The sequence below is a fragment of the Carcharodon carcharias genome, chromosome 26, assembly GCF_017639515.1.
Source record: "Carcharodon carcharias isolate sCarCar2 chromosome 26, sCarCar2.pri, whole genome shotgun sequence".
NCBI lineage: Eukaryota > Metazoa > Chordata > Chondrichthyes > Lamniformes > Lamnidae > Carcharodon > Carcharodon carcharias.
This window is the reverse complement of record NC_054492.1, coordinates 16,129,014-16,157,007: the sequence shown is the minus strand read 5'-3', so window position 1 is coordinate 16,157,007 and position 27,994 is coordinate 16,129,014. Positions and strand designations below refer to the sequence as shown.

At 41.7% G+C, this 27,994-nt stretch overlaps 1 long non-coding RNA gene across 1 annotated transcript; it reads right to left on the bottom strand.

Moving 5' to 3' along the window:
• On the bottom strand, positions 1-27,356 carry LOC121269897. The gene is made up of 3 exons (XR_005941441.1): positions 27,307-27,356; positions 2,373-2,511; positions 1-157 (listed from the first exon to the last, which is right to left on the bottom strand). It is a non-coding gene; the product is annotated as an uncharacterized LOC121269897 (long non-coding RNA).
• Positions 27,357-27,994: the final 638 nt, after the last annotated feature.

The window sequence follows — 27,994 nt, the reverse complement described above, 5'->3', positions numbered from 1 at the left end:
TGAAGTGCAAGATGTTTATTTCCCTTTTTCACCTTTCAGTACAGGAAAACACTTCTTTAATGTTCGCCTGATCTTCAAATCAGATAAGAAAGGATGCAGTTTTCCGAGCCACGTTAGTTCTTTCAGGAGAATGGTACCTCTGTGGAGCCTCTGAGATCTGATATGAAATGGATTGTTCACAGATTAAAACCTTATAGAAACTGATTATAATGTGGAATGGTAATATATGGCAATACATTTTCATGCCCCATCTCGCCAGTCCCACACCAAATGTGGTGGTTGCTTTGACACTAATTTTTCACAAAGACTTCAGAGGGCTGAGAATTTCTTAAAGACATCTACTTTTAATCGTGGGCAAGGAATTTTAATAATGCTAGCTTGATAATCTAACTGTAATTGCAGAAACCAAAATTGATTTCCTGAGGGGAAAATAGGGAAAAGGGAAACTTTCATTTATATAGCGTCTATCATGAGTTGCTCTCTTACATGCCACTTTGATTTGATAGTTCACAGTGTTAATATTTTTGCGATAATGATAATTAGCAAAAGAACTTGCATTTATGTAGCACCTCCCATAACCTCAGGAACACCCAAAGCACTGTACTCACAAAGTGATTTTGAAATTTCATCTTTGGTGTAATGTAAGGAAACATGGTGATCGCGGCACATGGATGTAAATTATCCTGTAAAACAATGGCCGGGATTTTCCGGTCCTGTCATGGGTGGGACCCGCAGTGGGTGAGGCGGTGCCCCAGCCAGAAGCCCTTTGACTTGCGGCGGGACCGGAAGATCCCGGCGGCAGGCGGGTATGGAAAATCCCGCCCAACGTGTGGATCTGGAGCCTCCTGGGACTTGCCTGAGAAAGGGCTGAAGTGCTGCTAATAATTGTCGGCCCAATTCACAACCCAGCGCAAAGCAGGGAATCACCAGAACAATGTCCCAAGATTCCTATTAAGGATCATGCCATTACATGTGGTGGCATGTAGAAGGAACGCCAGGAAAGGAAACAGGTGACATAGGCCCTAAACACTCACTAAGGTAGAGAAACATAAAACTAAAAGATAAAGCAGGCATGCAGAACTTGAACAAAAAAAATGGCTGTACCTTATTTGGAATGTATGGGCGCAGGTTTAATATCAGAAAGGACATGTTAATGTAATAGATGGTGGGACACATGCTGCGATCGTAGGAAAGGCAGTTGTGATTAAGTAGAGTTCATGAGCTAATATATTATGGAGATGATAATTGGATTGTTCATGCAGGGCCAACAGGGCAATCCTACTAATGAATAATAGGCACCTCAACCTTATCCATTTTTGCTATGGTATGTCCTAGGATGTGGAAGGTACTACATAAATTCAACATTCCTCTGTTTTTCTTCCTTCTCCTTCTCAGTGAAGGCTTGCTTGCTCCTCTCACTGAAAGGTTTCCTCTCTCTGTACTGCCAACTTGTGCAGGGAATAGCAGAGGCTGATAATGTTTGACATATTCTCAGGTCTGCAAAGCAGTTCTGATCTGTCCAAATAGCAAAGTCTGTATCAATATACGAGTTGCGTGCTCCACCAGCATATGGTCTCAAAACCATTTCTTCCACCATCTAAAAGAAGAAGGGAAACAAGTGCATGGGAACACAATCACATTCAAGTCATACCCCATACCAACTTGGACAAACATTGCCAATCCTTCATTGTCACTGAAAATCTGGGCCCTTGCTGCAAAAACAGTGCAGTAAGAGCATATTCAGCACGTGGACTGCAGCAGTTCAAGAACGAGGTTCGTCACCAACTTCTCAAGGGCAAATGGGCATGGGCAATAAATGCTGACCTTGTAGCAATGCACTCAAAATGAGGCATGAGAGCTTCATTACATTGCCTAGTTGTCTTTGTTTAATTTTGTTCACTTAGTGGGGGGATGGGCATCAATTCTAAGACCAGCAGCGAGAATCCATCCCCACTTGTCCCTTGAGAAGCTGTCATGTTGAACTGCTATGTCCTATGTGGTTAAGGTACTCCCAAAATGCTGTTAGGTAGATATTGACCCAACCTCAATGACAGAAGGGTGATATATTTCCAAGTCAGGGTGCTGTTTGACGTTTGATGGGAACTTGCAGGTTTTGGTGCTCCCATTGCTTGTTGCATTTGTCCTTCTAGGTGGCAGAGGTGGTGGATTTGGACTTGGAAGTGCAGCATTCCGGGCGCTGGGCTCTACCTTCCTGATTCCCGATCACACACAGAATGATTTAATATATTCCATGATTTAATTTTTAAAATACATTATAATCACTTCAGATATGACTGACTTTGGAAAGAAGATAATTTACAGATTTCCCATCGGTCACCGAGTAACAGAAAATGGCTCCTCCATAGGCCTACCTGCAACTTCCATCATTCTGAGGATCCAGGACACACTAGCTCACTGCAACATCAGTCAGTTGTAGCTGGGGACGTTTGGGTTGTATTTGGATCAGATGGAGCATCATGTTCTCCATTGTATTTCTGTCTCTTCGAAGGCCTGTAAAGTAGAAATTCAAGTCAATTTTCTCTAGCAAGTACTGATGTCATTTTAACAAATAGAAGTAGCACAGTAAATAGGTGCTATTTATTCATTCATTCTGTGTTCCTCTAAGTGTGATGTTACTCTGTAAGGCAGATCTGCTACTAAACTTATGATAAGTTGGAGACCACAGGGCCAGGAGAAAATGGTCCATTGTCCCCACAGTGTCCCAGGAATATTCTTGTTTCATAGATTAAGGGAATTAGGTAAAACATTAAGTGGCAAGATTAACATCTTGCCTTGCTTTCTGATTTAAAAACATACAAAACTGATGAGCAGAAAAAGAATAAACTAACAAGATATATATTTTAAAAAGCCAGCTCTTCTACAAGTATATAAAAAGGAAGAGAATAGCTTAAAATCCTTAAAGGATGAGGTTGAGCAATTAATAGTAGGAAACAAGACAATGTCAGAGACTTTGAACAAGTATTTTGTATCTGTCTTCTCAGTAGGAGACACTAAAAGCATCCCAATAACAGTCGAAAATCAAGGAGCAAAAGGGAGGGAGGGATTTAAAACAATCACCATCACTAGGGAAAAAGTACTAGCGAAACTAATGGGACTGAAGGCTGGCAGGTCCTCTGGACCTGATGGCCTGAATCCTAGGGTCTTAAAAGAAATGGCTACAGAGACAACGGATGCATGGGTGAAATTTTCCAAAATCCTCTAGATTCTGAAAAGGTTCCAATACACTGAAAACCACAAACATAACACCCCTATTCAGGAAAGGAGGGTGACAGGAAGCAAGAAACTATAGGCCAGTGAGCCTAACATCTGTCATTGGGAAAATGTTGAAATGCATTATTAAGGAAGTAGTAACAGGACATTTAGAAAATCATAATACAATCAAGCAGAGTCAACATGGTTTTGCAAAAGCGAAATCATGTTTGACGAATTTATCAGAGTTCTTTGAGGATGTAATAAGTAGGGTGGATAAAGCAGAATCAGTGGCTGGGAGTATTTAAATTTCCAAAAGGTATTTGAAAAGGTGCTACATATAAGGTTACTACACATGGGGCAGAATTTTGCTGTCGACGAGCAAGGGGCAGAACTCCTGACATCGTCCCGCCCCATCTACATTTTCAGGAAGGTGGGGGCGCAGCAAAATCAGCTGTGGGCCCGCCAACCTGTCAATGGCCAATTGAGGTCATTGACAGGATCAATTATACGATTAAAGGACCTGCCCGTCCAACCAAATAGATAAAGCATGAAACCTCATCCACAAGCGGGATGAGGTTTCATGTCGGGTTTTAAAAAGTTTAATAAACTTATTATGTAAATTATGAACATGTCCCAACTCATGTGTCACATGAGGGGGACATGTTAAGGAATTTTTTTTCTCTATTTTTAATATTTTAAAAAGTGTCAGCGATCTCCCTGAGGTAACACTTAGCCTCAGGGAGATGTGCGCTCTTTTGTGCATATTGGTGAAAGAGCGCACTCCTGCTTTTAGGGAATCCCCCCCACCCGCACAGGGCTTCCTGCCGGATGTCACGCCGAGCAGGCCTTAATTGGCCCATCCACGTCAAATGGCAGCGGGGCCTACTTCTCTAGCAAGGATCGACTCCCCACCTGGTGGGGATTGGCTCCCCGCCCGCCAGAGATCGGGTTGGGCCCACCCACCTGGCAGACAGAAAATTCTGCCCCTGGTCTCACCAATGCCCTGTATAACTGAAGCATGTTTAATTCTTCTCGTAACAAAGGATAGCATTCTATTAGCCTTCTTAATTACTTGCTGTACCTGCATACTAACATTTAGTGACTCATGCACTAGATTCCTCTGCACCTGAGAATTCTGCAGCCATTCTCCATTTAAATAATATTCTGCTTTTTTATTCCTCTTGCCAAAGTGAACAACTTCGCTTTTCCTACATTATTCCTACATTAATATGTGTAGGTGAGGTAAGCGAGTAAGGCAGTAGGGTAGCAGCAGGGTAAAATGATGAGGTTGGGTCAGGTAGGGCTGTGGGGAGTTGAGGATCATTCGGGGAGGCAAGGAGTCAGGGGGAGCTAGGTGGTGGGGGCTAGTCAGGTCAGGTCAGGTCAGGGGGTAGTCTGGGCTGTCAGTGAGGAGCTGTGGGTTCAAGGTGGGAGTCGGCAGGGGTGGGTGGGGCAGGAGGCGGTTGGGTTGTTGGGGTCTAGTCAGGTCAGTTTGAGGGAGTAGTCAAAGCGTTCAGGGGGATGTTGTGGATCGGGGGGCAGTTGGGGTGTCAGTTGGGGAGTCGGGGGGGGCTGGTCAGGGGGGGTTGGGTAGTGAGGGCTAGCCATGTCAGGTGGTGAGGGATAGTCAGGTAAGATCAGTGGGGGTCAGGCGTGGAGTTGAGGTGGGTGTCGTGGGAGAATTGGGGTTGTCAAGGGGCAGTCATGATGGGGTCAGTTGTACAGTTACCCAAGGGTTAGACTAGGATATTTTTATCTAACATTTCCTGGGTAACTATCTAGGCAAGTAAGTTGGAACTGCCCGAAATCTCAGACTCTAATTGAGAGTGAGGGACTTTTATGGAGGGTCCCAGGGATCAGGGGACTTGTCTATTGGAAGTTCAAACTCCCAAGCAATTCCCTTGGAGTCAGTGTATTGGGACTTCCAAGGTCCCAACACAGATATCTGGTTATACATTTGGTCTCCGACAATCTGGATAACCAGAAGACCTGGGCCAGGGGTCAGAATAAATGGGTCTTTTTCAGGTTGGTGAACTGTAACGAGTAGAGTGCCACAGGGATCAGTGTTGGGGGCCCCAACTATTTCTAATCTATCTTAATGATTTGTATGAAGAATCACAATGTATTGCAGCCACATTTGCTGATGATACTCAGATAGTTAGGAAAGCAAATTGTGAGGGGGTCACATAGGGTCTGCAAAGGGATATAGATGAAAATTGGCAGATGGAGTATAAGGTGGAAAAATGTAATGTTGTCCTCTTTAGTAGGAAGAATAAAAAAACAGAACTTTATTTAAGTGGGGGAGACTGCAGAATTCAGTGGTACAGAGGGATCTGGGTGTCCTCATACATGAATTACAAAATGTCAGCATTCAGGTACAGCAAATAATTAGGAAGGCAAATTAAATATTGGCCTTCATTGCAAGGGAAATGGAGAAGAGAAGTAGGAAAACCTTGTTACAACTGTAAAGGGCATTGGTGAGACCACACCTAGAATACTGCATACAGTTTTGGGGCTCTATTTTCATTTTGGTGGTGTGAAATATGACTTGACCTTCCCCAATTCCCCAAAAAGCACACCTGAGTCACTGACCTTTCCCAGTATTTTCACTTTTTCATGCAGTGTTTGGGTTCATGGTGCAGTTTGCAAGTCATGATGGTGTAGGGAAAGAATGTGGGTGCAGAAGCAGGCTGGTTAGAAGGCCTGCCTCAGTTCTTGGAGGCTTTAACCCAGCTCCTGATATCATTTATATTCCCTCTAAACCTCAATTCTCACCCCCTTTATCCCCCATCCATCCCATGCCCCCTCCATGTCTCCCTATTCCCCATGTCTCCTCCATGCCCGCTCAAATCCTCATGACCTCTCCATACCGCATCAGAATCCCCATGTCACCCTATGCTCACTCCACACCCCCTCCAATACCCCATGCCATCCATGTATCCTCTTGCTAGTTATGCCCAATGTACAGTTCTGAATATACGTGCAATAGCAATGGGAATTCTTCAAATGCAGGTATAAAAATTTAAACCTGCAACAATCTAATAAAACTCTCATTCAAATCTCTGCCATTGATTTTTTTTGTTATTTGTCATTGGGATGTAGGCACAGCTGGCTAGGCCAATATTTATTACCCACCCCTAATTGCCCTTGAGAAGGTGATAGTGAGCTGCTTTCTTGAACAACTGCAGTCCCCATGGTGTAGGAAGGGAGTTTATGGATTTTCACCCAAAATACTACAAAGAAAAATAACTGTACTCTTTTAAAAAGTTTAATCCCTAAATGGCCATTAAGTTGTGCAAACAAACAAGCATGTAGTCAGAAATTACATCAAAGGCAGATTATGTTATTACAAGTTCTTTAAACTGTCAATCAAACCCCTGAGCAGCTGTGTCAATAGGCCACCTGTTGAGCTAAGTACTTGAACAGCTTTTTTGAACTGAGCCAAGCATTCATAATGGCCACAGATGTCAAAACATTAGAATACAGGCTATTAGACACTGAAATTGAAAGAACAGATGGTGATACATTTCAATTTCAAAGCCAATTGCCTGAGGAGAGCAGGTGATTAGATTTGTTTTATTTTCAACAGCAGAGGGGTTTTTTTCAAAGTCAGAGCTGACTGTACTTTTAACTCACAGTGCTAACCATAACAGGAGAGTTTATCATCACATTTTTCTATATTTTGAATGCATTATGGCACTTTCCCCGATGGAAAAAGTGCTGTATTGCATGTCAACTCTTATACAATGCTGGTCAATGTGATGTTTAAATTACATTTGCAGGCTAGAGTCCTATGATGAATCAGTGCATTAAAAATACATTACATTACAATACAACATCTGATAGTGAAATTTGAAAGTGTCAAAGGAATTTACACTTTGCTGTCAGAATGTTCTTGACTCAATAGCCTTCCCCCAGTGGTCACAAATTCTCCAAGGAGGCATTTTTTAGGGAGTGGGGCTTCCAAAACTTGCACCAGCATGCAAAAACAGTATGGGGAGGAAATGCAATTCTCCTAGCATGCTCAAAATGGGGACTTCACCCTTGGAACAGGTGCATGCATATTTTTCAACCAAGGCTTTCTTGACCTGCTATATGAAACTGGCACAGTCAGAAAGGCACAGGAAAATTGATTCTCTTAAAAATAAACCATGATCTATGTTTTGCAAGCTGATTCCCGGCTCCATGAGGAGGCATAGATCCAGCCCTAGGTCTCCTTACTCATAAAGGGATATACATGCATTGGAGGTAATTCTGAGAAAGTTCACTAGGTTGATTACTGGGATAAAAGGGTTTTCTTACAGGAAGGTTGAGCAGAGTGGGATTATACTCATTGGTGTTTAGAAGAATGAAAAGGTGCTACTAATGAAACAATAAGATTCAGAGGGAATTGGAAGGATAGAAGTTGAGAGGAAGTTTCCCCTCTTCAGGGAATCTAGAACCAGGTTCAGAATAAAGGGTCTCCCATTCAAGGTGGAGATGAGGAGCAATTTCTTCTCTCAGACTGTCATTAACCTTTGGAATTCTTTACCCCAGAGAGCAGTTGAGGCTGGGTCATTGAATATATTCAAGGCTGAGTTGAACGGATTTTTGATCTACAAGGGAGTCAAGAGTTATGGAAGGCAGGCAGGAAAGTGGATTTGAGGCCATGATCAAATCAGCCATGATTTTATTGAATGGAGCAGGCTTAAGGAGCCACGTGGCGTACTCCTGTAACTATTTTTTATGCTGTTATATTCTTTATGAAAAGCTGGTCCATCAAGCCTGACCCACATTCATGATGCCGGTGTTGTGACTCCTATCTCCACCCTGCCCCAAATCCCTCCCACCCTTCCACCTTGGAAACAATCTAATCCTTGGAAGAGGCAAAAAAGAAAACACTTTAAAAAACACAGAGCCAATGAAGGAAATAAAACCTTCTGCAAGATTCCTTTCCAATTCCTTCAGGGGATTAAATAGCAGTCCAGCAGATCACATGGGCCATGTGACTTAGCGAGATGTGGAGTTTCAACTTACAAATTCAATGTTGGGATTCAGAGAAATGTGGCTGTCCTTTCTGTCAAGAATAGAAACCAATTATGAGGGCAAATGGTATGTTCACCTTTATTGCAAAGGGGTTGCACTATTAGAGGAAATCTTACTGCTATTATATAAGCCATCAATGAGACCACCTGCAGTACTATGTACAGTTTTGGTCTCCTTACTTAAACAAGAATACAGTTGTATTAGAGGGGGTGCAACAAAGGCTCACTAAGTTGATTCCTGGGATGAGGGGCCTGAAGAGATTGCATAGAATTGGCCTATATTTCGAAAAATAAAAAGGGATCACATTGAAATATATAAAATTCATAGAGGGTTTGATAGGGTAGATGCTGAGAGGATGTTTCCCTTGCTAGAGAGTCTACAACTATGAGTCATAGTCTCAGATTAACATGTCAGCAATTTAGGAATGAGATGAAGACAAGCTTTTTCACTCAGTTGGTAGTGAGTCTTACGAATTCTCTGCCCCAAATAGCTGTGAATGCTCAGTTGTTGAATGTGTTGAAGACCAAGAGTGATTGATTTTTGAGTACTCAGGCATTTGAAGTATACTGGGAAAAGACAGGAAATTGGTGTGAATGTAAAAGTTCATGATTGTATTGAATGGTGGAGCAGGCTCAAGGGGCCTTTTTGGAATACTCCTGCTCTTATTCCTCATCTTCTTAATTTAAGGTGCTAGTTTCAGAACTAATCAGAAATTGAGTACATTAAATAAGTCATGCAGCTGGAAAATTCTCATGGAGAATTTACAAACATCCCTGCTCCAAAGGAAGTAAATCTTTACATTGAGGTTACACCCCATAGTCGAACGTACACTAAACGTGCACATACAAGAGAGACACATACATACACATGAAAGCAAAGAAGTCAGCCCATCAAACACAGGTTTTCCACAGAAGCTGCTCAAAATACCCTATTTTGGACATGACCCTACTCATTTAATATGTTGTCAGAAAGTAAACCTGGTCAAATAAACTACCCAATACATATCCATCATTATACCACCACTAAGCCACCCTGACCTCCAGGAAATATTTTTTTCCTACCACTTAACAAGGGACTATTCTGTTCTGTGGAATATTTGATGATGTCAGTCTACACTTATCCCTATAATCGTCAACCCTTATCCTCACCAAAAACATAGCCATCTTCCTTTCATATAAGTTAATCATCTCTAAGGTGGCCACTTTCTCTGGGCATCTATTCCATGTAATATTATTTACATGCATAAATGTTACTTTATGCAAGAAAATGCTTCCTTCTCACAAGGAAAAACAAAAAGTGTAGGAAATTCTCAGCAAGTTTGGCTGTTCTGAAGAAGGGTCATATTGGACGCAAACCATTAACTCTGTTTCTCTCTCCACAGATGCTGCCAGACCTGCTGGGTACTTCCAACACTTCTTTTTTATTTCAGATTTCCAGCATCTGCAGTATTTTTGCTTTTGTAATGTTTCTGCTCACCTTTACTCTTGAGGTTAGTTAATTTTAAAATTATTTTGATTTTTTTTTGCTAAACTCCAGTGGCTTTCTAAGCCTCAGCAAAATCTTCAAGATCTCCTTCCTCATTTTTTAAACCCTCCACAGTACCCACACCCTGTTTGCTCCTCTCTACACCCCCACCAGTTATGGTAGCCCAGTGATTATGATACTGGATTAAGAATCCAGAAGCCTGGCCTAATGACCCGGAGGAATGAGTTCCAATCACACCTCAGCAGCAAGAGAGTTCTTCTAGGAGATGGTGTCTGACAACAGCTTAAATGGAGATGAGTTCACAATATTCTGTATTGGGCATCATCGTTGGGAAGTGTAGGTTTGATGAGCTGATTGTTCTATGCTTTCATATGTGTACCTCTGTGTATATGGAAATGTACATTATATGTACATGTATGAGGAGGGAACAGCTGGGAATTTAAATTCTGTTAGTTCAATAAACCTGGAATTAAATGTAACAGTAATTGTGACCTTGTGACCACTGGATAGTTGTTAAAAACCATCTGATTCGTTAATATCCCTTATGGAAGGAAATCTTCTGTTCTGACCCAATATGGCTTGTTTTTAACTCCAAGACCATAGCAATACGTTTGATTTTTAACCGCCTCTTTAATGGTCTACTAAGCAGCTCAGTTGTCAAGAAGGTGATTATCAAGGGCAATTAGGGATGGACAATAATTATGGCCTTGCAAGTAATTCCCACATCCTGTGACTGAATATTAAAATAAACCATGTTCCCTGAGCTCTTTGAGTTGTTGTTATTTCTCCATGACCAGGAACAATCTTTCAATTGGTTGATTATCTCAGCTCTAGAACATCACTACAGGAGTTCCTCAGGGTCGTGTTCTCAGCCCACCCATCTTCAGCTGCTTCATCAGTGATCTTCCTTCCTTCATAAGCTGGGTATGCTCCCTGATGATTGCACAATGTGCTGCAGCACTCGTGGCTCCTCAGATACTGAAGTAGTCCAGGTCCAAATGCAGCAAGACCTGGACAATATCCAGACGTGGGCTGACAAGTGGCAAGTAAAGTTCATGCACAGAAGTAACAGGCAATGACCATCTTTAACAAGAGAGAATCTAACCATTGCCCCTTGACATTCAATGGCATTACCAATGCTGAATCTCCCACTATCAACATCCTGGAGGTTACCATTGACTAGAAACTTAACTGGGCTAGCCATGTAAATACTGTGGCTACAAGAACAGATCAGAGGCTAGGAATCCTGTGGCGAGTAAACCATTTTCTGACTCCCCAAAGCCTGTCCACCATCTATAAGGCACAAGTCAGGAGTGTGATGGAATTCTCTCCACTTGCCTGGATGGGTGCAGCTCCAACAAATCTCAAGAAGTTCAACACCATCCAGGACAAAGCAGCCCACTTGATTGTCACCCCATCCACAAATATTCATATCCTTCACCACCGACACACAATGGCAGCAGTGTGTACAATCTACAAGATACATTGCAGGAACTCACCAAGGCTCCTTATACAGCACCTTCCAAACCCATGACCGGTGCCATCTAAAAAAACAGGGGCAGCAGATACATTGGAGCACCATCACCTGGAAGTTCCCCTCCAAGCCACTCACCATCATGACTTGGAAATATATCGTTGTTCCTTCACTGTCACTGGGTCAAAACCCTGGAACTCCCTCCCTAACAGCACTGTGGGTGTATCTACACCACATGGTCTGCAGGAGTTCAAGAAGGCAGCTCACCACCACCTTCTCAAGGGCAATTAGGGATGGGCAATAAATGCTGTCCCAGCCAACAAGGCCCGCATCACATGATTGAATAAAATATCCCTGACCCTGAATTTTGCTATTCTTTCTTAAAACCACTTTCCATTCCTACTTCTCCCTCCCTACCATCAAAGGGCTCCTTAAAGGCTCGTGCATTTTCCCCTGTCCTTTGTAGCATTATGAGAGTAAGATAGAGCATAACAAGCAATGGTTAAATTGCAATTGGTATTGTGACAGTGTTGACAGTCATTTCACAGTGTACAGAGGCCCATAATCCCCCAGAATGATTCTGGTGGAATAAGAGTGGGATGAGATTGGCTGGAGGGGAAGCAACATCATGCTAATCTATGAACAAAATTTGCTGTTCTCACTATATTCTTGACACCAGCTTTAATAAGAACAGTGAGAGGTAGATTTTGACGTATGGTAATGTAGAAGGGCCAGCAGCCTGGATTACATCTCTCCTGATTTTGGTGCTTTTTGAAATCAACAGAAACAAAAAATGGAGGAGAGTTATCATGGGCTTCCGATTCGCTATTATCCATATTGAATGGGAATGTTATTGTTTAATAACAGCATATGCCTGTAGCAAAGTCTCTGTAGCATCATGGATGGAGAACACCTGCCTTTACTGGTTGCACATCTAAAACAAGTGAGCCTGAATTAGTATTTTAGTCCATTTTTCATGCAATTACATAATCCTATAACTTTGTCATGTGGAACCTGCTTTCATGCATTGACCTAATGTTTTACAAAGATAATTGCTTATCTTTGGTTACAGTTAGTGCTTTTGCGCACTTCCTGATGGATCAATATGACACCACAGTGACCTTTTCTATTATATTCTTCAACACCTGTGAACCCTCTGTGCTGTTGGCTGGGTGCCTCAAAGATGGCATTTCACCATCTCATTAGGTAGAAAAGATGTAAAGTAGTCACTAATAAATCCAATAGGGAATTCAGGAGAAACTTCTTTACGGAGAGAGTGGTTTGAATGTGAAACTCACCACTACAATGAGTAGTTGAGGCAAATAACTTAGATGCATTTGAGGAGAAGCTAGATAAACACAAAAGGGAGAAAGGAATAAAATGTGATACCGACACTGTTAGATGAAGAGGAATGAGAGGCCACTTATGTGATGCATAAATACTGGCATAATGGCCAAATGATCAGGTTCTCTGTATATTCTATGTAATAAAAAATAAAACCTGCAGGCCTGTTCACCAATTCTTCATCTGCTCCATCGAACACTGCTGTGCACTTCACAGATGGATTGGCAAAACATAAGTGTTTAATACTGATTAACTGGCTTGTTTGATGACTGACGAGTAGCTCAGCAGCACCATTACAGGTACCTTCTAATTGCTTATCAGGTGCATGTGCATTCCAGTGGCATCAATCTTGGAAGAATATGACTTTTCAAAGAAATACTTCCTTTGAGCTTGTGGAAAATAAAAGAACTGTTCTAATATATTTTCTGTGCTCAAGGAAGATTATTACCCCTTCAGATCCCTGTTTGATAATGGTATATAAGGAGTTCTACTTTCCCTTTTCCCCATTTACAAAGTGAATCTACAATGCCAGTCAATGACATGGAATAGATGGAAACAAAGAATTCCATGTGAGGTGGGGGAGTTGGAGGGATTATTAACCTATCTCCTACTTGAACCTTGTCAGTCCTTCCGAAGCCCAGCTCATTTACTCAGTTACCAGAAACTGACAACAAGGAAATGTCAATTAGAGAAAAGTAACTATTTAATTTTGACTCATATTACTACAGAGGCAATGTTACTTTTGATAAATTGCATCAATCCTGTCCGTGGACCATAGCGATTCAAGAAGGCAGTTCACTACCATCTTCTCAAGGGCAATGAGGGATGGGCAATAAATGTTGGCCTAGCCAGCATCGCCCTTATCCATGAATGAATTAAAAAAAAGCGTATTGCTCCTGATAGAATGCCAATGCAAGATGCAAGTCTCAAACTCGTAACTGCTAAAACCCAGCGGATAGCCTGGAATCTCACAAAATTAGAAGATAGCAAGGGGCACAACTCCAGGAAAGTGCTTGTAAGTTTAAAAAATGATTGCTGGGTTGCAGTCTGTTCTGGCATGATGCACTTTTTTCAATTTAAAATTGCTTGAACAGCCATTGTAGTTTATAATTCATCAAGTGCACTTAATGTTACATAGTAACACGCTTCAACCCCAGTTGTTGCTCTGAATATGACTATCACAACACTGATATTTTTAAGTCCGACTCATGGTATATGTTGACATTTGACATTAGTGCAGCTACATTAGTACCAAATATATGGCATTATACTCACATATTGACATAAGGGAGGTGTCTGTCGAAGCGATCTCATATCATGTAGTGTCAGTTTCAGTTTAATAACACTGATCTAGCTCTCTAAACTTAAAGAAGTAGAAATTTGCTAGACCATTGCTTTACGTTTCAATTTCAAATGATGAATAATCACCTCAGCTCTCCCATTCTGGTGAAAATTGGACTAGCAGTTGGAGCAGAGCTCAGTGTCATTTAATTGCTCACGTACAGAGGTCTTCATTCCTCCAATTCAGAAGCAAGTGGCAACAGCACAACTCCCTGCATGGATGACTTCCAAAAATCCTCTCCATGACGCTGAGGAGGGTCAGCACAACTGGGTTTTTTTTCCAAGTTCAGTCTCTTTGCAAACTCTTAGAAGATTGCTCGGGGTAGCAATGTAAAATTTGTTTTTACTTTGCTTTCAGATGATTGTGGTTATATTGTGGTTATGGAAAGTTTGTGGCTGTCATAGCTTGCTTGAGTGAAAAGATATGGAAAGCTCCCCAGTGTTTGAATGGAAGACAAGACATTGAAACCAAAGGCTTTCAGGATTTATGTTCCAGGACTAGACATCTGTTAGATTGTGCCAAGCTGTTGTACAGCAGTCACATTTGCTTCTATATTAATGTGCAGTATGTATAGTTGTGAATGAATACAGAGAATTTTCTTATATGGTAAGAGCATTTCCTAAATGAATGAGAAAATATTTGATTTTTTACAAATTTTAAAGTACAGAGGATGAATGTGCCGACAAAGTTTAATTCGTTACACTCTGAACATTCAGCCAGTTGGATGTGAGTTCAAGTCCCAGCTCAGGACTTTACCACAATATAGGCTGATGCTTATCATAAGGTCAGAAGCGGGGAATTCACTGATGATTGCACAATGTTCAGCATCATTCGTGACTCCTCAGGTACTGAAGCAGTCCATGTCCAAATGTAGCAAGACCTGGACAATACCCAGGCTTGAGCTGACAAGCGGCAAGTAACATTCGTGCCACACAAATGCCAGGCAATGACCATCTCCAGCAAGAGAGAATCTAACCATCGCCCTTCAATGGCATTACCATCACTTAATCCCCCACTATCAACATCCTGGCACTTACCATTGACCAGAAACTGAATTGGACTAACCATATAAATACTGTAGCTACAAAAACAGGTCAGAAGCTAGGAAGCCTGTGGTGAGTAACTCACCTCCTGCCTCCCCAAAATCTGTCCACCACATATAAGATACAAGTCAGGAGTGTGATGGAATACTCTCCACTTGCTTAGTTGAGTGCAGCTCCAACAATACTCACGAAACTGGACACCACCCAGGATAAAGCAGCCTGCATGATTGGCACCCCTTCCATAAACATTCACTCCATCCACCACCAACACACAGTGGCAGCAGTATGTACCATCTACAAGGTGCACTAAGAAACTCACTAAGGTTCCTTAGACAGCTCCTTCTAAACTCAGCCATTACCACCTAGAAGAATAAGGGCAGCAGACACATGGGAACACCATCACCTGGAAATTCCCTTCAAAGCCACTCACCATCCTGACTTGGAAATATTTCACCGTTCCTTCATTGATGCTGGGTCAAAGTCCCGAAATTCCCTTCCTAGCAGTACTGTGGGTATACCTATACCACGGGGACTTCAGCAGCTCAAGAATGCAGCTCACCATCACCTTCTCAAGTGCAATTAGGGATGGGCAATAAATGCTGACCTAGCCAGCAACACCCATATCCCCTAAATGAGTAAAAGAAGAGAGTGCTGCATTGGTTGAGGTGCCATCTTTCTAATAAGTTAATAAACTGACAGAGGCCTGTTTTACATGTTCAGGTGAACATTAAAGATGCAGTGGCACGTTCAAAAAAGAGAAGTGCCTTGATCAGCATTCCCCCCTCTAACAACACATACTAAAAAACAAGAATAAGAGGTCATTAACTTCATTTGCTGTTTGTGGAATCTTGCTGTGCATGTTATACATAACATTGCAGCAGTGACTATACTTCCAAACATAATTCAAGAGGAGCACTTTGAGACATTTTAAACATACATTTTTTTTTTATCTTTGAACAGAAGAACAACATGTAGAAACTGGGTCTAAATAACAAACCCACCAAAGCCTAGAGGAGCTGATCAATGGAGATTTAACAATCTATGGTTCATTGGTGATGTCATGTGGCCCAGCACACTGTCTAGTGTTTTATATGATTACATCAGAGGTTAGTCATAAAATGGGAGCTCCTCCTGTCTCCACCAAAACTTTAATCAAGAAAGGCCATTAATTTATATTGAAGTTAAACTGATACTATACCTTTCTAATAGCCCCCATAACAGCAATCAAGTTTTGCTACTTTCCAACTTTGAATTTAGTACACAGCAACATGTCATAATATAAAAGAAAGAAGTGATATAAACTTGGTGCAAACTTATTTAAGGAACATTTAACAGTGCAATAGAAAATTATTTCTGATTAAACTTCAATAAATAGTTACTTCAAGAAAATCAAATCATTGTCAATTACCTAGCCTACTCACTTTTATTCATGTTTGCTGCAGATCAACGCTGTAACTGTAAGGACCATATAATCCACATTTTGGAGAAGTTTTTAAGTTTTATTTAGTAGAATTTAACAAGCAAATGACAGCTGGGTGCTATTTTCTTGGGTGGGTTTTTGCAAAACTTGGTTCTGTTATTCCAGCAAACTAGCTAATCGTGCCATACTTGTAACAATGCCCCATTGACACTTCTAAAGCAGTTATATCATGATTTAATTAAGTTAACTGACAAATTCAGTTATACAATTGTGAACTGTGCAGCATCTATATGACGTAGATGCACCATTCGTAGCTCAGTGGGAGTATTCTCACTTAGTCAGAAAATTGCCTGTTCAAGTTCCACTGAAGGGGATTGAATGCAACATCTAAGCTAAAACTCCAGTGCAGTGCAGACAGAGTGTTGCACTGTCAGAGATGTCATCTTTTGGATGAGGTGTTAAGCCAAGTCCCTGTCTGGCCACTCAAGTGGACATGAAAGATCCTTTGACACTATTTTGAAGAAGAGCACAGGAGATTTCCCTGGTGTTCTAGCCAGTAGTTATCCACCAAGCAACATCTTAAACCCAAATTATCTGGTCATAGTTATGAAGTTGCTGTGAGCAAATTGCTGCCATGTTACCACAGTGACTACACTTGATAAGTACTTCATTAGCTGTAAAGCAACTTTCAAGATCCTGATTACAACAGGTGCTATATAGATGTAAATCTTTCTCACTACATGGTTTCCAAACATTCTCAGCAAACAGATCTGGACACAGAGCTCAAGGTGCTGTCTGATCAGAACTCAGTGCATTTTGACCTGGGCTTCCTCGAATTATATTTTATTGTTTTGGCTATGCAGCACAACATTATTTATTCAAATTATCTGATAATTGAATATGTGTTGCCATTGTTTTATATCCCTGTTTTCAAATGCTGTGGGATATTTTCCTCATCTCTTTCACTAGGCCACAGCAATTTTAAGTATCTGTTATTTACACTGCTTAATTAGTCATTGGATAATTCAAATTCTTTAGCACAAAACATGATATTGAATTATCAGGAGTAGTCTCTGGTTGTCTTCTCCTTATTATCACTGATAACTCAGTTAATTCAACTGTTTATGCTTGTTCCTTTTCTCTCCTGAGCAATCCAAGTTTTACGGGCACTTGATCACAATTCAGGACATTGCCTGCACAGGTCTTGATTGCTCATATAAGCAAATGTATGCATTTACTTGTAAGTCTTGAGCCAACTATTGGATAAATATCTTTGCAACTAGTGAAAACCAATCAAATTAAACGTGCCTGCATAGATACTATGCAGGGATTATCTTTCATGTGGTTGAGCAAGTTAGAAAATCAGACCCACATTAGTTCATAATAATAATAATGGGCGGCATGGGTAGATTCTGAACCTTGGTGGGTGATATTTAGCTTGGCTGAAGGTTAAGAAATAAAAAGGGTATTAAAAAGTCCAAATGGAAAACTGATTTGACAGCTTGTCTGCAAAGTGATACATTTTGTGGAAAATTCCCATCTCAGCTTTAAAAAAGTACACACTTAATGGGCATATAAATTGCAGTTGACTGAATAAATAACTTGCACTTTGTTTTGCATTTATTAAGTACAGTGATGTCGAGGAAAGCTCTTTCCACACTAAACACTGTACAAGTTTGGTTAAAAGCACATGTCTTTTTACCCCAATCTAATTCATCGCCATGCATTTATATTGCACCTTCTGTGTAGTAATACAGAACAATTTCACTTTATATGTAGTATCAGCACTCATTCACTATCACCATAAATCATTCATTTTCCTTTTCCTCTAGTCTATAACAGTTATCCTACAATCATTTTATAATTAATGAATTTTGTACATCTTACACAAAGTAACACATTGGCCTGGATTTTGCAGTTAGAAGCAATGTGACTGCGCTCACCCTTGACCTAGAAGAAAGCTTCCCATAAAAATCTCTTTCACCATTCCCAATGATACTTTCCTTACAGCTCCAGCTCAAGAGGATACCTGATGTCGAGCAACAGTGATGTCATCAAGCAGGAAGGAGGAATGTAGCCAATCATGTTCAAGAATTCTCACATCACAAACCAGGAAGAAAAAGCCCCGATTATATTTCACTTGTAATTATTTTAATGTGAACGAAATAAATATTAAGGCATATACATGGGATTGAGGTAGAAACTGGAATATCATAAACAAACTTCAAAATATTATTTTTTCTTCTTTTAAAAATCTATAAAACATTTTTATTAGAGTAAAGCACTCCGACATTCTACAAATATAATATTAGTCTTTTTCAAGGCCAGAGAGGTTGTTTACATGTAATTATGAATTTAGCACACTGCTAAAAACCCAGGTTATTCAACTTCATTCAACAAGGTTAAACTTTTCCAACTATTTTTTCAGTGAGACTAAGGCCGGAATTTTCTAGCCTCTCACGCCGGCGGGATCTTCTGGTCCCGCCAATGTGAATGGAGATTTCATTGGCTCACCAGCCCCGTAGTGGGGGACCGCAGAGGTGGGGGGCTGGAAAATCCTGGCCTAAGAATTTAAAAGTGGAATTGCACATCAGTTCAAGTGATTTCCAATGATTTCCATCCCCAGGCTTTTCAACCACGCAGCCTATGGAGAAGCAGGGAATCCCTGACAGTGGTTTCTGGATTCCTGTGCTTAATAGCACATGTGCAAAAGTCCAAAGTTGCTATCAGTTTCACAGTTGTACTACTAGTGAACATTGACATTTTCACCATCATTACAGCTGTAAAATCCAAGCCATTGAATTGGTGAGGAACACTTCCTATATTGGCTGCTCTTTGATTTTCTAAGTTATTATATTTAAGCCAAAGAACAGAAATGCTATAGTATATGCACCAAATTTTCACAATGCAGGCATTGAATCATTTCTCTGCTGCAATGATAATTGGAATATTTCTTGTTCAAATCTGATCATATGGCTGTATGAACTCATGTTTTGGTTTCAATGATGCAGGGTTTCCTCACCATTGTCTTTAACATGCGGAAGCAATCCTTCACAAACAAGATTTTTTTCCTAATTTCCTTTTACACATTTTAGTTGGGGAGCAAAACCAGAAGAGGTTAAGGGGTGAGATGCCTATAAAATTATAAATGTATGCAACATGGCAGACGTGGGGAAGATGTTTCCATTTGTGGGATAAACTAAACCTGGGAGCTATAAGTATAAGATAACCACTAATAAATGCAATAAAGAATTCAGGAGAAACCTTTCTACTCACAGAGTGGTTAGAATGTAGAACTTGCTACCTCATCATGCAGTTGAGAAAAATAGCAGGTATGAATTTAAAGCAAAACTAGACAAGTGCAATTTGGTAGAAAGGAATAGAAAGGTATTCTGAGAGAGGTAGATGGAGTTGAATGGGAAGAAGCTTGTGTGGAAGCACCAACATGGACTGGCATTTTTCTGCGCTTTGCATATAAAACTCAGTTACACAGTACAAACAAATAAAATGTTGTTGATTTACTCAAATTGATTTGCTCAAGTACATTCTCCCATCTAATCATTCATTATAGCTAACTCTGAGAGGAAATTATCTCCTGATCTACTAGCCTGTGGGTTGAACAGGGTCTCAAAGTTACGATAATGCTTCAAGCTGAAAACTTGGGAAAATATAAACCTTCCTACTTCTACACTAGGGCACATGTTTATTTTTCTGTACTCTGCTTTTGTGCAACTATAAATTGTACTTTGTAATGATAATGCCTAATAGAGTCTATTGTACCGTGTGCACTGACATCATTTGTCAAAGTTTACTCCTCCTCCTCCAGGTACCATGCCCTAAGAGGGCATTGGCAACCAGGGACTGCCAATGGATTGGTCCATGATTATGCTTGGCAAAGTACTGCAGTGATTTGCCATTGCCTTCCACAGTCTGGCTGACCAAGAAACTCCCCCACTCTTACCACTTCCCATCAGGTGTATTGCAAGGATTTACAGGCTGATAATCAACCTGCTTGGTCACCTTGTGAATGCACTTTCCATGGCCATTAAGTCCAAGAAAGAGACTTGAACCCAGAGCTCTTGGCCAAGAGTTAGGGACATGGCCACTGCACCACAAGTCCTCCTTTTGAAGGTTATTACACCCTGTTAATGAGTAAATATGAAATCGTTCCTTTATATAGCAAAGTTCCTGCTTTTGCTGCAAGAAAAGCTTACATTTGTATAGCAGCTTTCCTGATTTAAAAACGTCCCAAAGTGCTTTGCAGCCAATGAAACAATCGTGAAGTGTAGTAAGTGTTGTTCAGTGGGAAACGCAGCAGGCAATTTGTATACAACAAACTCCCACAATTAGCAATGTAATTGTAAAATATGTAAAAAGATATTAGGACAAAAACTGTGCTAGTAAAGTGTTATTCTGGTCCTGTTTAAAAACAATGATGAAAAGTATCCTAGTATTTGAAGCAGGAATAAAAACAAAAAGTGAGCCCTTGATTCAAGTTGCCACATTACTGGTGTTGGGCAATAGACAAATATTGGTCAGGAACACAGGAAAATCCCATCTTCATCTTCAATTATTGTCATAGGCTCATATTTGTCCAGCTGAGAGGTGGTTTAACATCCTATCCAAAACACAGCACCTCCAAAAGTGCAGCACTCGGAGGCCCTCCCTGCCTGTCTGCTTGGGTGGTGATACAGCCAAAGGCCTCTCTGTAGAGAGGCTCCCCAAACCCTGACTGACAGTGGTGGCCTGGTGCTTTTCATACTGAATTAAAGTTTCTTGAAAGTGGTCCTCCAGCTTTGAGAGCCAACCCGCCACCCTTGGTTGGACATGGAACCTGGCTCAATGACAATTAAGGCCTCGCCCACATAAAAAATCTTCAATTAGTTTCCCACCAGAGGCAAGTTCTGGACCTAATAACAGCCCTGGCCCCTGTTTCCCACTTCCATGAGGAAGATTCAGCCTCAAATCTCTAGAATGGGCCTTGAACCCACAAGCTTGTGACTCAAGGGCAAGAGCACCATGACTGAGCTATATATTTATAAAATATGTCCTTTGTCTAAGCCTCTAAACATGACTTAATTATGTGCATACTTTAAAGTGATTTGGAAGTATCTACCATGATGCCTAGTGGCATGTATCCTATGAAATAAACTAGGTTAGGTACTGGTACCCATGCTAAAAGTTAAGAGTGTTATAAATGTGAATTATGATTTTAAAATAACTTCACCCAGGGTGTTCCACTTGAAGTAACTACAGACTTTTGAAAAGGCTCATAATTTTACCCTCTTTTTCCAACTGAATAAGAAAAGCTGCCAGATAAAACTGTTTTCCTGGTGGCACCTGCATGATTCTTAATGTCTCCCTCCCATGTGAGCAGAATAAGGTGCAGCACTACATGAATTTCATTTTTAATATGATTAGCAGTGATAAGGGTGAATAAACGCACCGCATTGCATGGAACTCTATACTTGCCTGTTCTATGATCAGCTACCAGCTGTGCCTTTTAATGACTGTCGCTGTAAAATATCATTGGAAAGCATGCCAGAAAATTTAAATGCTGCCTTTCATCTGGGTGAGATGATAGTGCAGATTTGATAGTAGCTGGAATTTTAAAACATGAAAATACATAAATGCTAACTTGTGTTAGCCTGGCGTTTTCATTTTTGCGTGCTCACCGAGCTCAGGGTTAACATTGCAGAGGGATTCATTTCTACGTTTCGCAAAATGGTATCTGGCAGCATACAACCAAGAGCAAGAAGCAGAGATGTGACTACAGCCTTTCGAGTGCATAAAATCATCTCAACTGTTATTCTTTCAGAAACAGTGAAATTTTCAGTTCATTTTGCTGATTTAATGTTAGACCCTAGAATGAGAAAACAGCACGTAAATCAGAAAGTGCTTCCTTCATAGCATTCACGGAATAAAGCAAATGCTACAATTTTGGCATGGGAATGGTGCTGCATTGGTCAAAAGGTTAAATGGACTATAATTAGAGGAAGATCCAAAATCTTACTAGCAAGTACAATATACGCTAGAAATATAAATATAAACTCAGATACTGTCAGCATTCATTCTTCTAAACATTTCCCCTGGTGCTATTGGGGAGCTCCGTTGCAGTCAATAAAGGATCTCACATGCTGATAAGATGAACTACTTTAATGATTATTGCAAGTTTGCAATAACAAGGTTTGACTGTGTGTAATTAAAAGAATTGAGTGCATCTTCATTAATGTACATTTTGCAATTCTCCGGCAATAGTTGAAGTGAAATTTATTGAAATCGTACCTACTGCATCTCAAAGAAATTTCAGTAACACCCTCATCAACCCAACATTTTAGAAGAGATTTGAGAGAATTCCAAATGAGGCAGTTATAATATTTGTACATTAGGTTGTTAAGTATAACCTACTCTTAGATCATAACTAAAGAGATTTACCTGTTTTCATGCCATGTCTGTTTGGGTCTATAGTTGTTACCTTCTGACCAAAGCGTTCATGCATCAGAAGAAATTAAAGTGTAGAAGTGAACAACTGACATTTGCATTACAAATATTTCTTACTGAAATATAAAATATGATGCATGAAAATATTATGATCAGTTTTTATGGAAAGGTCTTGCCAATTATAACTCATCATCCTCACTCATTGTGGAATTGCACTTGGAAAACCTCTGCCAAAGAGCACATGGTAGTTGAAGTTCTGGCCTGAATCTTTCAAGGAGCAGCACTCACTGTAGGATTGCTGCTCGGTTCCTACCTTTCTGTGCCATGACTCTGCCCTGCGTTTATAGCTGTGTCTTCTGATCCCAGCTTCTTCAGGAATACAGAGCAGTCTTCCATCGATCTGCTTCCTCGTAGCACTGGATCGTCAGGGGGAATTCCTTCTCATGGGAAATTAGGGATGGGCAATAAATGCTGGCCTAGCCAGCGATGCCCACACCCCGTGAACAAATAAATAAGGAAGAATTTTCTGTTTGGTGTGTGGGGGCAGGCCCTGCACACTGACATGTAAAATGATGCGTGGTGACATTGGGCGTGCGTCCCCACATCACTGCCCGTCCGCATTCCGATCTATTGTTCGGCAGGTGCGCACTAGAGCCAGCTGCGCGCTCGCTGAACTGTCAAAGGCCCGTTCAGGCCATTAATAAACTAATTAACCAAATTGACAGGGCTGCCTGTCCAACCTTAAGGCAGGCGGGTAGGTGAAGGGCCAAGGCGGCCTTTGCGTTTTTCATGAAACCTCATCCACGGGCGGGATGAGGTTTCATGAAGGGTTTATTAAATTAACAAATATTTTTTAAACATTTGATAAACACGTCCCAGCTCATGTGACACTGATGTAAATGATTTTTACCTTTTTTTATTTTGAAGTTTCAAATTCAACTTAATCCCCCTGAGGAAGCTCCGTACTCAGGGAGATTTCTGTGCTCTTTGGCGCGCATGTGAGAAAGAGCGCAGGCCCCGACTCTCCCTCCTCCTCCCGCCCGCACAGGTACACTACCAGGCACACATCACGCTGGGCGGGCCTTAATTGATCCTCCCACGTAAAATGGCAGCGAGTGGCAATTGGCTCTGTGCCCGTCCCCACTTGCTCCTGACCGGCCCACCCGATGGGGAGAAAATTCTCCCCATAAAAAACAGACAAGCCATGCCCACTTTTTATGCTACTAGCTACTGTATCCTGGTAGGTGTCCACTAACAGATTGGAAAGCTTTGGGGCATTTAAACAGCTTTTCAGTGTGTTAGTGTATGAGTGACTGGGTGAGTGGATGGCTGAATGGGTGAATGTGTAGTGCTTAAGTACGTAGGGTGAGTGAGGTAAGTGGGTGGGTGGGTGAGCTGAGTAGGGTGATAAGTGGGTAGGGTGGCAGCTGGGTGGGGTGGTAGTTTGGAAGAGTGGTAGCTGGGTAGAGTGACAGCTGGGTGAGATGGTAGTTTGGTAGAGTGGCAGCTGAGTAGAGTGACAGCTGGATGAGGCGGTAGGTGGGTAGGTTGGGTAGATTGGGTGAGTTGGGTTGGGTGGCTGAGTGGGTAGGTGTGTTGGGGGTAGTCGGATTGGGGGTTAGTCAGTTCTGGTTGGAGGAGAAGCCGGGAGTTCAGAGGAGAGTCAGGTGCTGGGGGCCAGTCAGGTCTAGTCGGCGGGGGTGGCAGTCAGGGGTTCAGTCGGTGATGGGGGTGAGTCAGGCCGTGCTCAGGGGAAGTTGGGTGTCAGAGGCTAGCCAGGTGGGGTGGGGGGGAATTGAGTGTTCAGGGGGTGAGTGGGGACTGTCAGTTGTGTAGTTGTGTAATTCCTCTTGGAATTAAGACAACCTGGGGCTGTGATTTCTACTCCCCTGAGCAACAACATTCCCCCAGTGTGGAAGAACATGTGGATACAGGATTGGGCTCCTCAGTCACCTGAAGTCTCACCAAGCCTGACGGATGTCATCCTTGATTCCGAGGGACTCCCAACAATGATGACAAGACTAGGATTTTTCTGTCTAACATTTCCTGGGTAACTATTCAGGTGAGTGTGTTGGAACTGTCCAAAGTCTCTGACTTTAACTCAGAGCTGGTGAAATTTGTGGAGGGCCCCAGAGAGCAGGGGAATTTCCCATCAGAAGTTCAAACTTCCTGGGCAATTTCCACAGCGTCATTGCGTTGGCACCTCCACAAAGCCCCAAAGTGCATCTTGTGGGAATACGTCCGGTCTCTGACGATCTGGAGACTGGAAGATCTGGGCCAATGTGTAATTGGTTCTCTGAAACCTTTCTATTGTATATTTTAATTTTACTTATTTAAAAATTCTCATCCTCCTGTTCCTATCCCACCATGGATTTGTCTCTTCCTATCCCAGTGTTTGCCCCCAGCCTTGCTTCCTTCCAGGAAGTCTGTATTCCTCCGTTCTGACCTCTTATCCTTTCCTCACCTTCCCTCATACCACCATTGATGGCTGTGTCTTCCACCATCTGGGCACTGAGTTCTGGAATTCCTCCATAAATCTCCCTGTCTCTCCACATCTCTTCTTTCAGGCACTCCTTAAAATTTACCTCTCTGATGAAGCCCTTCCATCTTTGGTTTGAAGTGAAGTTTTGTCTGACAATGCTCCTCTGAAGTGCCTTGGCATGATATACTATGCTAAAGGTGCTAGATAAATGCAAGTTGTTGTTATGTGTAACATAGTTCCACTCGTGCTGAGAAATATCACAAATTAAAACATATATAATGACGGAAAGAAAAATAGATATAAAAGACCAAAAAGTTAAAAGCTGTTATCGCACCTGCCTAACAAAATAAAAGGAAAAATTGGCAATGTATGTTTCACTGCGCAGCAATCACCACACAGGCCATGTGACTTATTGCAAGATAGCCATTACCCTTATGCTGGATCAGGAACTTGAAATGTAACTGTTATCCACATCCAGGTCACTAACCCCAGCCCACGGAGCTGGATGACTCAATCCTTGCAGCCCTTAGCAATACATCACCCACTGCCTTGCTGATTGAGTTGATATTGAATTGAATGCCAACTGGCAAGTAAGACAAGGGTTCAGTTGCAAGGCAGCATGCTCAAGGCAGCTCCCACACAGCTCTGTGTGTTTGTAGCAGTCAGTGCTAGCTGGCAGTGGCTCATGACATGATTACTATCCTAATGTGATCTGAATTCAGGAGTCAGAGGGATACCTAACTCTACATTGGACCAGCATAGTCAAGAGAATGAAAGGCAGATGCTCAATGGAGCATGCACAGTGGAAAATGAGTTTAGTTAAATGGAAGGACCATGAAATGGTTGATGAGGGAGAAAGCAATATCAAGGAAGATATTTACTGTCTTGCCTGACGAAGATCAGCTGTTCTTTCCAGTTTTAACCATAGGCTTGTACTACATTTCTCTTAGTTTACATTCTTGTTACATTTCCTATGTTGCAAAAATGTAAAAGAATTTTATATTATGCAATCCAGTGAAACCAATCACAGTATAAAATCAGAATCATGTATTCCATGTAGAATTAAGTGATGCAAGGAAGTGGCTCACACTCTATAAGCATTAAGGGCAATGGGTTGGATTTTCCCTCTGGGGGAACAGTAATTAATTGGGTTTTCATGGGGGCACACCTGTAATTGACATGGAGACAGGTTCTCTGTCCAATAAAAAGTGAGGGTTGTGCTCTTGAAGGCGGAGGGCCAATCAGTGGCCTTCCAGCTTGAGAGGAGCAGCAGGCTGCAAAAGCAATAGAGAGGATGTTTCACCGTGAAAGCTCACATTTTCCAACTTTTTTACATCCTTATTTACAAATTAGATTCAGTAGCCATGCCACTGCTGTTGCAGGTTGGGTGGGGGGAGGTTGGTGGAAGGGTCGAGGGTGGGGGACTTTGGGAGGGTGTGGGAGGGGATTCCTGTGGAGGATGCAATCTGGCAAATCTTGCGCCTGGGCAGGAAGGGCCTCTAGGCCTGCTGAGAGGGCTGATCGCACCCAGCGTCCCACTCCACCCCTGTTCTGCTACTGGGTGCACTAAACTGGTCCCCCACTCAGTGGGGGAAACTGAGGGCTGATTGGAAAATTGCAGCTGACCTCCTTTAGTTGGACTTAAATGATCCTTGCTGAAGCTAATCTGCTACCTACAGCATGCCACGATACAAGCACGCCAGCCAGCGGGACTAAATTCAGCCTAACTGGCCTCCAAACCTGGCCCAAAGAGGGCCAAAAACTCAGTCCATTGTCTCTTGGTGGGCATGAGGCATATTTTGCTGAGAGCACCTTGCATTCCTATTGTACGTCTTTGAGAAGAAATACATTGCCCTTTTGGAGAATTCAGAGGTGCCTGTGTCTGATAGCAACTGAAGTTTGTGTTCAACTCTCGATCTCTGGAAATATCCTAAAGGTGGGACAGCAGGTATCAAAAGAGACGTCCTTGCGATTGAAAAAGATTCAGTTTGTTTGCCGCACACAACACAATGATGTTATTTATGTCCGAACACGTACCATGAAAGTATGATTGTGTTGCTTGTGCGTGATCACCTCCCAAGGAAAATGCGAAAATTCTGGCTCTTCCCCCTCCCTGCCAACGGTAACTAATCTTGGCACATAAACAGCATCTGATTGGAGCACGTTGCCTTGTCATAAAGTAAGTAAGTCAGGTGATCCTGAAAAAAAAACTACCCCATTAAAATTCATAACTCTACAATGGTTTTAAAGTCTGTTAAGTCCTGGGAAAGGCACAAACTGTGCGTACATATATTGCAATAAAAGACCACTGCCAAAGATTTGGTCTGCATGGATTTAGGTTAAAATTCTTATTCCTGAATTAACTCAACTGGTGACTATTAATCGATATATTTATTTTTCACATGGCCAACTCCCACTGCAGGAGTGCCTGTTCCTGGGATTCACCGTTCTTTCCTATTTTCCCTTTAGACCCCTGCACTTTGCCTCAGTTCAAAAAGCTTTGCAAACAGTCACAGGTGTTATTGTATGGAGGAACTTGAGTTTGATCTCAAGTCATACTGTTTTGTGATTTAATATGCTGGCAGATTAGCTCACTGTGCATCAACAGATGTAATGGGGATTATTAAAGGAATCCAAGTTTTGTTGCATATTGCACAGTACATGTCCATTATCTATCAGCCCTTAGGTCCCTAGCTACTCATTATTAAACTGGCATTGAAATTCT